General features: G+C 44.0%; 1 long non-coding RNA gene across 6 annotated transcripts; it reads right to left on the minus strand.

Moving 5' to 3' along the window:
- Window positions 1-1,996: 1,996 nt before the first annotated feature.
- On the minus strand, window positions 1,997-5,407 carry LOC123086250 (uncharacterized). Of its 6 annotated transcripts, XR_006440754.1 has the most exons (4): window positions 4,897-5,401; window positions 4,453-4,772; window positions 2,959-4,321; window positions 1,997-2,221 (listed from the first exon to the last, which is right to left on the minus strand). It is a non-coding gene; the product is annotated as an uncharacterized lncRNA (long non-coding RNA). The 6 variants fall into 6 exon arrangements; XR_006440756.1 differs by having other exon boundaries at window positions 2,959-3,016; window positions 3,113-5,403; XR_006440755.1 differs by having other exon boundaries at window positions 2,959-4,772; window positions 4,850-5,401.
- Window positions 5,408-16,561: the final 11,154 nt, after the last annotated feature.

Consider the following 16,561-nt stretch of genomic DNA (forward strand, 5'->3'; position numbering starts at 1 on the left):
CGGAAGTGTATTTTTTTGTAGTGGTATAAGCCATGGTAAAGTTGGAATACAGTATATATGATGCAAAAATAAAATATGAATGGGTTTGCAACATTACTTAGAGTGGTGATTTTCTTTGTTATACTAACGGATCTCACAAAGGTTTTGTTGAGTTTTGTGTGATTGAAGTTTTCAAGTTTTGGGTGAGATCACGATGGATGAAGGAATAAGGAGTAAGAAGAGCCTAACCTTGGGGATGCCCCATGGCACCCCAAGTTATTATCCAAATAGGAACAAGCAACTAAGCTTGGGGATGCCCCGAGTGGCATCCCCTCTTTCTTCTAACGACCATCAGCATTTTACTTGGAACTATATTTTTAGTCATCACATATCATGAGTTTTGCTTGGAGCGCCTTGTATTATATGAGTCTTTGCTTGTTTTCTTTTTGTTTTGTGTCAAGTATCCTTGCTGAACACACCTATCTGAGAGAGCCAAAATTATGCTATGCTTTTTTAGAATTGCTTTTTATGCTTCACTTAAATTTTTTGAGCTATGGAATTGCTCCAGTGCTTCACTTATATCTTTTTGAGCATGGTGTGCTTTAATATTTTGAAGAAATGCTGTCAAGCTTCACTCATATTTATTTGAGAGTTAGTAAAATTTTGAAGAAATTCTCTCATGCTTCACTTATATTATTTTGAGAGAAGAAAATTTTTATGCTCATGTTCTTCAGTTATATATGTTTGAGCTATCAAAAGCAACATATGAATCTAGGCCCAAAGTGATAGATTTCAAGAGGGATATAATAAAAACTTTCATGAAGATCACTGGACAAAATAAACTTGATTCTTTGTAATAGTTTTGTGATATAAGGATAATGATATGTGAGTCATGTTGGTGGTAATTATGCTTTAGTAAGAATATTGGTGTTAAGGTTTGTGATTCCCTATGCAAGCACGAAAGTCAATAGTTATGCAATGCAATTATATCCTACTTGTGGTGCATTATTCGGTGTTAGTTATGCTTAATGCTCTCTTATGTGATTTTTTGTTTCTTGGTTGGATGCTTCTCAATCTATTTGTTAGCTTTCCCTTGCACTAAGTGGGAATACTACTTGTGCATCCAAAATCCTTAAACCCGGTTTTGCCATATGAGTCCACTATACCTACCAATATGCGGTATTTCCGTGCCGTTCTAAGCAAATTTGTATGCGTCGCCCCCCGGCCGCTTCCTAGGGACGGATCCCTCGAGCCCCGGGGGACGGCACTTCAGGAGGCCCGACTGCCGCCGGTTCCTCAGTAGCAGCGCCGCCATCGTTCGACAGCGACCGCTCCCCTGCGCCCGCTTCTGGGGCGGGCATCTCACTGGCGGCAGGTAGGGGGGCCACGAAGACGGGGCTCTCATGAGGCCCTTCAAGGCCAACTGGGCGTAGTCCCCATTCGTCGAAGAGGGGCATCTGCTTTACGAACTCCACCTTGTTGGAATAGCAGTACAGTAAACAACCCTCCTCCAGCAGGTTGGCTGGCATCGGGTCGCCCGTCAGGAGCTCGAGCACCGTGCGCCGCGCCTCGGGAGGAAGAGCCGGAGCCTGAACCCTCATGCGGTCCCAGTAGCCAGAGAAGATCCGCATATGCCAGGAGTGGTGCTGAAGCGGAGAGATGCGACACCAGATGAACTCCTTCACCACCATAGCACTATAATAGGAACCCCCCTCAACAACGCACCGATGTGTTGCCTTTTGTCCATATAAGCGTTGCTAAGGTCTACACCAACGAATTATTATGCGTTGTCGTTGGTGGCGTTGCAAGGGTCTACAACAACGTATATAGATCCGTTGGTAATCTCAAGAATAATGTGTTGCAAGCCAACAACAGATTCATCCAATGCTTCTATGTGTTGTTGTTTCCACAAATAGAATAATCACTATATATATTCATTTATAACAGTAGGTTGTTCAAATAGCAGTACATGACACCTTTTTTTGAACTCGCACTACAAGGTACAACTTCAGTAAAATTCGTAGAAATGAAACTAATATATTGATTCAAAGGCATAATTTGTTACATTGCAATGCAAGTATCGTCTATTAGGACTACATCAATTTCCTAGAAAATGAAACATTTTAAAGCATATAAATTTCTAAAATTCTGTGAACTGTCTTCACTCTCCTCCAAGTACCAAAGATCAGCATAAATTATCCAAGGATCCAAGTAATCACCTAGTATTGAACTTCTCATCAACCTATAAAGAAAAAAGCATAATACTATTCAGTTATAAATTCGAAATTTGAAGTCTAAAAATATACATGCTATGCATTCTACGGAAAGGATCTACATAAAAATACCACGTGTCCAAGAGAAGATGTTTCGGAGAACAGACATAAGCATATGTATGTCTTACACATAACTTAGTAGAGTTCAGATTAAGACACTAATGACGTGTTTGGTTCGCAGAAAAATAGCGGTTTCTGATTTCAATGCTTCCTGAAACCATACCATTCACCTGCAATGTCTTTTATAGCTGTGGTTTCTGATACAGGACTTCACAAAACTAAAAATGCCCAGATCGAAGCTGATTGGAAAACTGAAACATATCTGCACCAACCAAATGAAGCGTGTTTTCCATAGAGCCAATCGGAAGCAAAGCTTCCCAATACGATAAAATCAATATGTTTCTGGAGCCGAACGAGATGTGTCGCAGGCATCTTTGATCAATCGGATGTGCCTAGTCACTATCAACAACCATCAACATGTATTTACTACTAACAATTATCCAAAGATTGTATTATATTAATAATGAGATGAATTCAACAACCAACTAGGTGGTAAGTACTTAGATAACAATAATATCGACTAAAGAATTGTATTTCTTTTTTCCAAAGGACTCTGCACTAATTAGTTTTGCTTTCTATGATGTATTAAGAGAGAAAATATCGATGCCATCAGCTTGAAAACCGTCACACAAAACTGCGTAGTTACCTGAGAACTACAACTTCGGACATTAGAAATTTTCAATCCATGAGTGCATTCTCAGAACCTGTAGAGGGAACAACATGAAAAAGGAACACATCATCAGATTTGGGGCAGTTGGCATTGTTAACTGTGAAATGGAAAAGGGGTGTTGTTGGATAACTTTCTAATCCACTCTGCTTGCCATCATGCCTGGCCTGAGCCCCTGACGCAGCCTTGCTGGATAGCATGATCTAATTATTACAGACAAGATCATGCCCTAATTAGAAGAGAGGACATGAGAGAATAATTCATTAGAAGTTAGGAAAGATAAATCGGAGGAACCATACTATACTGAGCCGCTATAGGAAGTTTGGTTCCACTCTTACCGCAACACCACCACAATCTGAGATGAGGACATCAGACACAAACAAATATTTAGAAGAGATGAGCCACGACTATGGTCTTGGCCGCCCTAGATGGGGCATGAATTCGTTTGGGCTTCTCTAGGAAAAAGTTTGGATGTTTTGTTTCTAGAGAAAGTGAGATCCAAGATGTTTACACAAGAAGAGAAATTGATTTGCCACTAATTAATTGTTGAAGACCAACCTAGTACATAAGCTAAATGCATATTTATGAAAATGCATCAAAAGGGGACCTATGTAATGGCTGAACAGTCTGAATAAAAGCAGACCATGGCTGATTAGTTTTTTTTTCAATACTTACCTAGTTTTAAGAAATACTACCCATAAGCCATTGCTGCCAATGTGGCATATTATATATCAAAAGAATTTGATCTTTGTGACCTTTTAGCTTCCTAATGTTGTATCATTTGTCATGCCATTCAATAACTGAACATCAAAATCTATAGGAATGTACAAAATAGGGTAATGGGCAAAATATGGGAATGTACAAAATACCTAATCGATGAGCGAATGGGTTACCTTACTCTCCGACGATGTAGTAATCTGTACATATCTATCTGCCCTGAAGCTGCATGCCATTAAAGTAAGTTAATCCCTTACAAATCAGCAAAGGCAAGCTAAAGATCTTAACATAGTCCTATTTATTTGTGCATCTATTGTCAACTGTTTGAAACATGACCTGGAAACTTCATACCAAAATCACAGCTACTCCAAGTATTTAGAGACTGACAAACTGTTAGCTTTCATCTAGTAGGCACAAAAAATTCATGGAAAAAATCACATGATAATATACAGGTGGAAAATATAATTAGATACACTCGACACATATCTTATTGGTGGTCAGGAAAGTTTGTGCTACTAACCTACTTGTCATGGAGCAGTACAACTTCAGCGCAGAATTGATTTGCAGAGCTTGGAAATTTCATGGTATGACAACCCGAAGCCAATGTAGAGGAAGCCTGGAGCTCCTGCATAGATGTCAATAGAGTTAATCATATGTTCAATGCATGTTTTATCTTGAAAACAGAAGGGGGGAATCATCAACAACTGAACCGTAGCTACATTACGCGCCCATAAGGCAATTTGTGTCAGATCCAACCTGCAGTCAAGATTAAGTGCCGACATAGGTAGCCTGCGAGGCACAACACCGTCAGGCCTAAGCGCAGCAACTCGTGTGCAGACGCGAGGTAGTGGGCCTAGAAACCATTGGTGAGAGAATCATGCCAGACACCCGTGGCACTAGGGTTCAGAATAAATCACTTGTGTATATAACAGGAAGGTTACAATCCATACTTCGACACTATGAAATGGTGTGCACCACGATTCATCTGTGTGTGCTCCAAATAAACAAACAGGGTACCAGTTCATGATCATTGTTGTTGGTTTGAACTGAAGGTGAGCATGTGTTACCACCAAAACCTGTGATACCAATAGTTCGAAGTTGCATATCAATTTGTCCAGAACGTGCTCTTATGGAATAAACAGTTAAAGATTACAATGATTCGGAGGAATTGTGCATGTCTCTCAAGATGAGTGTTGTTACCGGCCCTACAATGTTGCTGGCTCCACCTCCTCCCTCTCTCCATCACCACCAACCTCCGACAGTCAAATCCCGTGCAGAGCCGCCCCGGCGAGATCTGTTTCTCCCGGAGTCAAGTGTCGCGCTCACGAGTTGGGGGACCTCGTGGAGGCAGGTAGTGGTCTACGCGGTGGGGGGCCACGGCGGCGGGGTGGTTCCTCCAGGGCTCCAGCGCTGGTGCATGCTTGCAGCGGAGAGGTACGGTGGATGCGGTGGTCGGTGGTGCACGGAGCTGCTGCTCTCATGTACGCTTGGGCCCAGATCTGGCCAGGCCAGTTCGGCAGCGGCGGCTGCTCGCGCACGCATGGTGGCCTGCTGCGGCCATCATGGGCTGGGGACTCGCGGTGTGGATGGCTTGTGGTGGCACTAGTATGTTCCTCAAAACAATTGGCGGCGGTGGCGGCAGCGTCATAGTCATGGAAGTTGGGCGAGAAAGGGGAATCAGGCGAGAGGGAGATAGATGTTTGATAGAAAAGTGTATTTTTGGGTACGGGGAGGTTAGCTCAAAGTGTGGGAGGGGTGGGGAGGTGGAACAAACAACACGTGTTATGTATCATTGGTAGATATCCGTTGCGATAGGTGGGTTTTTGTTGTAGTGTAGGCGTCGTCACTCCGAGGTCCTTCAGCCTGGCCAGCCGGTGCCAGACATGGGCGAGCCGCCGATCGGTGAGCTTTGCGTGTCCCCAACCGGAGCTCGGAGCATCTGGAATCCGTGGGAGCAGCAGTAGGGGGCTGCACACACCAACGTCCACAAACACCCACCGCTTCCTGAAGCCTCCGACGACCGGCGAGAGCTCGAATTCGATCCCCGAGCCGGCCGTCGCCGCGACAGCCTGAAGGGATACACACCCTGAGCTCTAGAGAGCATCTGCCAGGTGCAACGAGAAGAAGTGACGAAGCAAGGCCACGAAAGGGGCAATGCCCACCATGGCTTCACAGACGAAGGCAAAGACAACAAGAAGGATCATGGATTGGGGATCGAGATGCAGCGCATTGATCTGGTAATGCGAGAGCACCGTGTTGAAGAAATCAGAGGAGGAATCAGGCCTGCCCAGTGGGCATGAAGATGGATGGGGACCTCGGTGGCCATCCTGTCAATTTTGGCGTGGGAAGCAGGCCAAGCCACCGTCGCCCCCACTCATTGAAATCAGCGGCAAGCGCCGGGCACACCTTGCCCATCGCCTCTTGGTTGAGCACCACCGACCGCTCAATGGCGAGCTCGAAGACTGGCATCGCGAGGGCCGAGGTACAGGACTCCTTCTTCCCCTTCTTCTTTCGGCTTGGTGCCATGGCGGCGGGGGGAGTTGGTGTCAGATTGGACCGGGGGAAGAAATCCGCTGCCTTCCGGAAGATGGGAGCTACGGAGCATGTTGCGTGTAAAGGAGGCGGAGCTATGTAGACGACAGTAGTTGCCTAGCCAGGCGGAAATTGAGGCTGCATGGGGAAGTGGAGGCGCCCATGCCCCGTCAGTCGCCACGCGTCAATCAAGTCCGCAGGCTCTTGCGGCCCGCGGTGCTCCGCACTTGCCCCTTGGCTTCGCCTCGAAGCCAAGTCCGAGCGTGCCTAGGGCCCGGGGGCTACTGTCGGCGTCCTGGGAACGGGTGTACCTAGACTTGCCTGCCTGTGGCCCAGGACGTGGCTCATCCAGTGGCCTGGTACGACCCATCTTCACCAGCAGCCAGTCAAGACCCTCGCGAGGCGGACGACACCAATACCTCCTCTGGGGCGGCCTCCCTAGGATGGCTCCCGAGGAGTGGAGATATCTATGCAAGGGGCACCTCACGAGGTTCACGTGATGTGAGCCATGACGACCAAGGCCAGGCGGGCGCCAGCAGGTGGAGAGTACTTGTTTCCTCTTTGGTGCTAAGGGGGCAAGTGCGGGCGAGGAGTCCCGAGGCATTAGGCAAAGGTTTCCATATCGGTGCAACAAGACCAAGACCAGCAGGATGGCAGGACAGAGGTCACCACGAAACCCACGTTGGCGTCACCACCAGAGCCTTTGGCAGGCGAAGACCACCTTTTGTCAGAATAACTTGTACTAGTTGTCTCCCTTCGAAATTTGCCGTTGTGGGATCCCTTCCCGCCTAAACATTTGGGAAGAGGACCAGGGCCTCTATAAGTAGGACTAGCCACACCCTTAGCGGGGGACGGATCATTGAGACCATCCACACACACACAAGCTCATCAAGCTCAAGAACACCTCTCATCAGGAGGCTATTCGTCCACTGTATTAGTTCATCCTCAGCCTACAAGGCAATCCACCACACCACATTGGAGTAGGGTATTACACCACAACGGTGGCCCGAACCAGTATAAACTCTCGTGTCTCTTGTTCCTTGAGTTCGGTGAGCTAGGCCTAGAGATCATTGTGAGAGTGAGAGAGAGAGAGCGAGAGAGAGAGAGAGAGAGAGAGAGATCTTCGTGCGCACCCGAGTGTTCGAACCTCAAGGGTTTGCCAAAACCCACGATCTGACACGGGACCAGATGGCTTGCGACCGGGCCGCAGTGAGCCAGGTCAGCTGAAGCTGGATGGCCGTGCCGGCGGATGGCGGGGGAGGGTCTTGCCAGCGCCGATCTCCTGGAGCTAGCTCGCTGCCCAGGTCGTCGCGAGCCATCAGGGTGCGGTTGCCCCGAGTTCGAGTCCGGCTAGAATGAGCCTCACTGGGGTGCGGAGAAGATGTCGTATTGCGCTGTTCGGGGTCCTTGGTGTGGTGCAATTCGGACGCTGCGAGAGCATTGAAACGGTCCTGTTGCGTGTTCGAAGTAGCGAGAAGTTCACGCATGCGTTGCAGGCGCTCTTGCAGCTGCTCCAAGCCCACGGCAGCCTCCTCCGTGGTGCGCATGTTCTTGACGGGGGTGTCATAGATGGGTGGGGACGCGCCCAGCGCGCGGCCGATGGCGGCGCCACGTGTACGCACCTCGGCGACCCGGCTGGGCTCAACCGCGGCAGGGGTGAAGCCGTACAGAGCGTCGCGCTCCTGCTAGATGGACTCCAGTCGGCGCTGCGTAGCAACAAGCGTCGTGGACTCATCCGGCAAGCGCTTGCGCTCCACATCTAGCTAAGCCCTAGCCTTTGTGGCGTTGATATCGGTGGTGATGGGGATGATGAGGTTCTGCATCATGGCGCGCAGCGGGTCAGCCGTGCTAGCATGATCTACTGCGGCCATAGCAGTGGCGGCCTTCACTACAAAAAATGCACTTCCGTGATGATACGTGTTTGTCACATTAGGTCACGTTTTCTGTCATGCATGTACATCCATGACGATTTTATGACAGAATCGAGATAGTCATACATGTGTTGTCGTAGAAGTGTTCCATGACAATACCAAAATTATCATCATGGAAGTGTCCACTTCCATGACGATAAATGGCGCATCATGGAAGTGCTTTTGTCAAAGGTAACCGACACGTGGCATCCATCGTAACGGGTCGCTGTTAAGCTATCGGGTTCCGGTTTGGATCCGATAACCCATTAACAGCTCGGACCAATGGGGATTTTCTAGTGTAAAATTCTCAATGGCCATAGGAACCATGTGTCAGCTCTGCTTTGGGACAGATGTCATCCACTCATTGGACAGGAGGCGCCTATGATACGTCGACACATGGCCCAGCCCAACAGAGGCCCATTCAAGTGAAAAGGCCAGCCCGTTTGACTTGGTCAAAAGGTAGCGGGCCGGCCCACGGAAAGCCTGTTAACGACATGTTCGCATATAGCCCATTTACAACCCGCTAACTCATGGCCCGTTATGTCCTATCCGAATTGGGCCCAGTAGCGTCATCTGGGCCGTCCAATATGATTACAGCCCGTTGTAACTTCCGGCCCGTGTATGGCCCAAGATGTCTTTTGGCCCATACGAGGCCCTTTGTAACTCTTGGCCCATTAAAGAACCGTGCTGAAACTGTCCCATAATGAACAGTGTAATGCTTTACACTCATTAACGGCCCATTATTCTGGTGGGCCATTTCTAGCCCGTGTTACCTTTCTGCCTTCTAAGGGCCCATTTATTCTTGGGCTCATTTCCAGCAATTGGTTACTTATGGCCCATCACTGGCCTATTCTGCTTGTGGGCCAAATTCAGCATGTGGGTACAGTCGGCCCGTTTGTGGCCCATTAACCCGTTGGGTTATTTTCATAGCGTCATCAAATACGTCCCATTAACAACCCATGATGAATGTCGATAGAATTAAATCCATTATACATTTTGGCCTATTAATGACCTTTTATGGCCGGGCCATAAACACACGATTTACACTCTAGCACGTTTATGGACAATTTTGCGGACCGTTATTGGTCCACGAATGGCCCGTATAAGGCCCATTGATTATACGGCCCGTCGAGGGCCCATGGATTCTACGGCCCGTAGGAGGCCCATGGTCACTACAGCAGGTAGCAGGACCATGGTTACAACGTTTCGTATGTTCCTCATGGTTATTGTGGCTAGTTATAAAAAATAGGTTATTGTGGCCACTAGAAAAATGCAAAAAAAGAACTGCAGTGACTACAAGCAAACGACTAAACAAGACAATAAGGAAATAAATAATCAACAACTAACGCTAGGCTATTACACATATTACATCCACTGGGCATCAAAGTTCTCCACCAGTGCAAATATAGGGAACAAAGCAACATATCACATACACTGGTTGTCAAACTTGGCGAGCAGTGCAAATAAACGCCACAACAAAACAATTCTAGAATTGTAACCACTTCAGAAGATCTCGAGAAACAATATTCTAGGTACCCAGCATGCTAGCAAGATGCTTAGCAAGCTTATTAACTTTCTCTTGTTTGTCTCTTAAATCCTCCAGCGCTTGCTGTTTCACCAGCAAGTATGCATCTGAATTCTGCAGGGACTTCCTCAGTCCTTCGGCTTCATGTCGCAGCACATCTAATCAATGTCTTTCAACTTGAAGTTCAGACTCAAGAAGAAAAAGTGATTCAGGCAGCTAGTTCGAAGAGCTTGTGCGAGCAGTAGTGGCCAGTAACTCGAACACTACATCAAGACAGGACTTTTGGGTTGTCTCACTGTCGTCAGGATAGTTTTTATTAGCTTTCTTGGAGACCAACAGGGATGTCTCACTATCTTGAACCTTATCTGCATTACTTCCTTTACCATTGCATAACGGGGTACTCCTCTCCAATATTTGGTCTGCAATCTAAAAGAGAAACAAGCAGACACAGGTTTACCATGTTGTATATGAAACTCATTTTTGTAAAGCAGTTCAGTAGTAAAGTGGACATGATAATAGCATGAAACAAACATATATCTATGTACCATGGTCACTGTATGATCTATATCATTCTAGTTCTTGTTGCCAAATCAAGATCGAGACACAGTTAAAAAATACTCCCTCCGTTCCTTTATATAAGGTGTATTTGTTTTTTGATAAAATTTCACAATGTAAGGTGCATTTGTTCTAATTTCTCATAATGCCAATCTTGGCAGTCTGAAAAAAGGAAAGTATCTCTCACCTGATTGCATGTATCTCTCCTTGTAGAGAAAGAAAAGGAAACTATCTCTCTCCCGATTGTGTGTATCTCTTCCTTTCCTAGCCTAAATGGTTTACTTGCCTCTAATCTACAAATTACGGAAGGGTAATTTTGTCCTATCTAGTGCATAATTATGTGCCTTGGTGACCGTGCTAATAATAATACACCTTAGATAAAGGAATGGAGGCAGTATTTGTTTAAGACAAAGCAGCATAGACAGAATATAGGTGTGGGAAACTACATAGCAATAACAATAGTTGTAATGTGCATGACATAAGAACATATTTGTTTATTCAATTGAAACTAAAATCAACATAGAGCAAGTTACAACAGCAAACCGGTTTGAGAAACAGGTTTAAAACATACTTGTTGCACCATTGGAGCTTCAATTCCATCCTTCAAATTTGAAAATAGTTGGTATGCATAAATACAGTGATGCAAGAGCAAAGGAGTATGAACCATAGCTACAGAACCTGACCTGAGAACAATTTTTCTTCTACTTTAAGCATTGATTTGTGGTTCAGAGTGGTGGTCTTCGTGCTTTGGGCACTGTAGTTGCCTTACTAACTGCTCGTGTCTGGGTGCTCTGTGGTGGAGACAGTGATGTGTCAGCTGGAACTGGGTTACTATGTGCTGGGGTTGGGGTTAGAAGGGGTGTAGCCGGTTCTAGGTCCAACTGGGTTGGGGTACAATCTGCGAGAGTCTGGGTTATGTGTGGTGGGGTTGGTTCTTGAGCAAGTACAACCGTGGTTCTATCTGCATCGACTAGTAGCACTATGTTTTTCGAAGACAATGTTGTTACTCCCTTAGATACTGGCATCACCCCCTCTAATTCAAATGGCTCATAAACAAGAAAAGTAATTGAATGTACAGACACTGTATGATAGATAGGTGCAACCGATAGAGGGGAATAAAAGAGGGCATGAAATAATTCACATTTATGTTGTCTAACCAAACAAGATAGCATGACCCAATTTCACATATATGATGTCTAACTAAACAGGATAGCATGACACAATTTCACATATATGATGGCTAACTAAACATGATAGAAAGACATAATTCAAAATATGATGACTATGTAAACAGGATGACATGATATAACTATATGATGTGTTTATTAACTAGGTTGGCATGCCATAATTCACATACATGCCGCCTATGGAAACATGATAGCATGATATAATTCACAGATAGAATGACATAATTCAAAATATGATGATTGTAAACACTAAATAGGATGAGATTATATAACTATATGATGTCTTTTTTAAATGGGTTGGCATGCCATAATTCATATAGATGTTGTCTATGTAAACATGATGGCATGATATATTTCAAACATATGATTTATATACTAAGCAAGTAAGCAGATGGAAATCGCATATATGATGTAAAAACTAAGCAATGCAAGACAATATATGCATGATATGAGTAATAAAACCCTGCCATGTTTGAGCATAGACCTCAGGGGGAAAATAGGACTGGTCATCTGTCTGAATACCTTGTTTTCACTCCAGATACCTCCATCACCACTTCAAATGGCTGATGCACAGGAAGAGTAGTTGAATATACAAACTTTGTCGATAAATGGAATACGTAATACAAAAAAGGATAGCATGATATAATTCACATATATGATGATTGGCCAAACAGCATGGCATTGCATAATTCACATATATAATGCCTTGCAACAAGATAGCATTGCATAATTCACATATATAATGTCTTGCAACAAGATGGCATTGCATAATTCACATATATGGTAATTAGACACTAAAAAGGTGGCATTCACACAAAGAATATCTAAAGTAAGTAAATGACATAGCAATGCGAGACACCATACGCACGATATGAGCAAAATAACCCTGCCAAGTTAGAGCATAGACCTCGGGGGGAAATAGGACTGGTCATCTGTCTCTGAATCCTCCTCTAAGGAGCTATCCGTAACCAGCAAGATATGCGCTTCGTCAGATAGAATAGTTTGCTCTGAAGACCTTGTTTTCACTCCAGATTTTTCCATCGCCGTGTCAAATGGCTGATGCACACTAAGGGTAGTTGAATGTACTAACATTGTTGGCAAATGTAATACATAATGAAAAAAAGGATGGAATGACATAATTCACATATAAGATGACCGGCTAAGCAGGATGGCATTTCAAAATTCACATATATGATGCCTAGCTAAACAAGATGGCGTTGCATAATTGACATATACGATAAAGAAACTAAACAAATGGCATTCACACAAAGCATGTCTAAACTAAAAAGATGACATATTTGATGTATAAAGTAAGCAATGCAAGGCACCATATGCATGATATACCCAACATCAGCATGCCAAGTTAGAGCAAAGACCTCATGGGTGAAATAGGAGTGGTATGCTCCTTCTGAATCGCCCTCAGAACAGTTATCTTCCTATTGATTACAATCTGAAATGGGTGGAGGGGGGCTGCCTTTGCGCCCAACATGGAGCGGCGTCTGCATGAAATTTTATTGCCATGTAAGACTCGTCTCTTTTGCTCCACATGTTCACTTACATTGTGTACAATAACTAACATGCATAGGAATAAACTATAGTGAGATTATGTAAGGAGTGCATGCAGAAATCCACAGTGATGGTAGCAACCTGTGGATAGATGCAAAACCAATGATAGCAGGCAGATAATGGCTTCAGTTAACAAATACAGATAATGGCTTCTTTAGTATTTGTTTCCCACCCAACATGAAACTCATAGTAGACACCAGATAGTGCACATATACTATTGATTGCGGCCCCGATATGTACCCCACAACCATTTAAAAACTCAAGTTTGAGCATTAGTTAGGAGCTAACTCATGTAGCCACCAGACCTCAAACAGTCTGATCTCTGTGCTCCGGTGTCATCCCTGGATCAGTAATGCTGACACCACACAGTACTCGGAGGATTTATAACAGTGTAGCAATCACACACTTATTACATCGAGTGTCTCAAAAGAGAACTTATTACAATAAGTATGGCTTAAGGCCATCTAATAACGATAACAGCGTAAGGCTTGGAAGATAAGTGAGTCCATCAACTCCAACGGCATCACTGAGTATAGAACCATGACCTAAAAACTCCTTAATCGTCGTCTGAAAAGTCTGCAACATTAACGCTGCAGCTCGAAAATGGGTCAGCACATGGAATATGCTAGAAAGGTAACACATATAGAGTAATGGAATAAAACGGCTATACTATATGCATATTTGGCTGGTGGACAGCTCTAAGGTTACAGTTTTGCATAAAGCCAATTTTCCCTACTTCAAAGGAATAAAATTTAATTACTATCATGGTGGTTGTTAAACATTGAGAATGGTTGACAGCATTCTCAATCCCAATTAAGCATCATTAAACATAACCCAACAAAATTAATTTAGAGTAACATATTGAGATTCACATGAAAATCCAAGTACTAGATACTCAAGATGTCCATAACCGGGGACATGGCTAACCATGATTAGTTTATTACACTCCGCAGAGGTTTGCACACTTTTCCCCACAAGACTCGACCGCCTCCATTTGTTTTCTCGCACTACAGGGTGTTTGAGAAGACGGATGACTGAGACATAGTCTTTCAGAAGTGCTAGCACCTTACGATCGGGTAGACCGTACCACCTACATCCCCTACATCTGCTAGTCTACCACTGTAAGAGTTCACACAACTTAGTCAACTATGCTAGAGCACATAATAGCTTGTGGCTGCACACGAAAGTTTCTAGTATGAATAGTCTCATGATCCCTTTGAGCCTGGGTGGCAGTCCAAAAGAAAACAGGCAAGTCCTGAAATACCCAAGTGCCTCAATCCACCCAGATGTGTGTTTAAGTTGCCACCTTAGATAAACCATTAATTAACAATCTCACATCTGTCATGGATTTCACTCACCCAATCCACGTCTACTAGCATAGCATGGCATAATAAGCAAACGTAGAAGTAACTCCCAAAGGTTTGAAAATAAACAGGTAATAGGTACTACCTCATCTACTTCCCATCCCACAATTTAATTAGATCCTAATCATGCAATGTGTGAGGATTGATCTAATGCAATAATACTGGGTAGTAGAAAAGGTATGATCAAAGTGTCACTTGCCTTGCTGATGATCCGCGAAACCTAACGATTCGAAGTAACAGGCGGCGCACTTCGGGTATTCTATCGCAGACAAACAAACAATTATACAATAAGTACTCATCTAATGCATAGGTAAAACTCAAATAAGAGATCTAACCAGAAGGTTCAACTTAAGAATTCCGGTTGGCAAAAAGAATCAAATCGAACGAAGCAACGAAAGTCAAACTGCCAAAAAACAACTTCTTCTAGTAATCTGGATCTAGGGCAAATTTTACAGTAGCAAAATCTTGTTTAAGTTGGTTAAACGGATAGAGGGTTTCGAGACGAATCCCTAGGCGCTTGAATCGCCTGATTCCGATAAACGAGCGAAAAATTAAACTAAAATGAAAATCGGATCAGGAATCGCGATAAAAAATATCGCAGATTTAATCCGAGAAAAAGAAAAACGACGAACGCCGAATTTTCTTATTCTCTGGCATGGAAATCGAGGCACGACGAACCTCGGGGGGCGGGATCGTCGGCGGCGCGAATCGAGGCGGGGCTGATGGGCTGGGGTGGCTCGGGGCGGCGCTATTTAAAGGCTGCCCCCGGGCGGTGTCCCGCTCGGGTACGACCCGAAGTCGGTTCGTTTTTTTAATTATTCCGCTCGGAAGAAAAATAAAAAGAAATACTAAACGGACTCCAAAAATTCCGAAATAAATTTTCACGGGCTTCTAAAATCAAGCCGCACAAGGTGAACATTTATTTGGGCCCTAAATGCAATTTTGAAAAACGCACATTTTCCTAAATTCAAATAAAACACCGAAAAACTCCGAAATAAAATCTTATTTGATTTTATTATTAAATCCTCAATATTTCTTTATTTTGGGAAAGTCATTTTATTCCCTCTCTCATATTTTTGTAATAGAAATAATTGATGATAAAATAAATAAAATCAAATGATCCTATTCTCAAAATTTGAGAAAACTCAAATATGAAAATAACGAAATCCCCAACTCTCTCTGTGGGTCATTGAGTTGCGTAGAATTTCTAGGATCAACCAAAATGCAAAATAAAATATGATATGCATGATGATCTAATGTATAACATTCCAAATTGAAAATTTGGGATGTTACAACTCAGAGTCTAATCGGTGAACATGACGATAGAGTAGCATGTAATACTAAGCGATGCATAACATAAGTAGACACGAAAGAGTGCGACCTCTCTTGCGGACCCGTGTAGTCCTCGAGGCCATCTGCTCAGTTGATGATGGTAATGTAGTTGTCGTGGATGCCGGCCGCGAGGAAGGAGATCTGAGGCGGCGAAAGACAGTCTAGAGGGCGGATCCCTGCTGTGGTGGACCCTTCTATCGTTGGAGCAACTGAGCTGGAGTGTAAGACGGCGCAGCAGGAGCGGGACAAATCACACAAGGTTTTCTTTGACAACTATCTGTAAGAGAATTAATTCTATAAGGGGTCGTTTGAATGGGAGGATTCTAACAACGCAGGGATTGGAATTACACAGTAATAGGATAGGAATGCATGTGTAGCACAGAGAATTTAAAAGCACATGATTCCTGTCAATCTGGGTGTTTGGTTCATAGAAATTGGAAGATCACAGGAATGCAAAGAAGCATGGTCAAATTAAGTCAAACCACAAGAAAATATATAGTTATAATGCTATTATGCTACTATCACTTAGTCTTGTTCTTCATGAATAGGGATTTGAAAAGGAGGGCCAAGTGGATATTAAAATTCCTACAGTTTTTCTTTGAAAGAGACACTAAAGGAACAAATCCTACAGTTTTCTTTGCTTCATTCCTTTGAACTAAATGCATTAATAGTAGTACCATAAGAAACTTTCCAATTCCTATGTTTTTCCTTCACTTTTCCTTTTAACCACTGGCAATTCTCACTCCAAAAAAATTGTGCTAATTGTACTACTTTGGACCCAGGCCACTGCCCTACTAACTAAACTCGCAAGACCATCTACACATGCACAACTCAAACGCACATAAATAAATAATGATGGCTTTCAAGAGAGTCCATCACGGGTAGCTAAGTTGC

This window comes from Triticum aestivum, chromosome 4A, assembly GCF_018294505.1.
Source record: "Triticum aestivum cultivar Chinese Spring chromosome 4A, IWGSC CS RefSeq v2.1, whole genome shotgun sequence".
Taxonomy (NCBI): Eukaryota; Viridiplantae; Streptophyta; class Magnoliopsida; order Poales; family Poaceae; genus Triticum; species Triticum aestivum.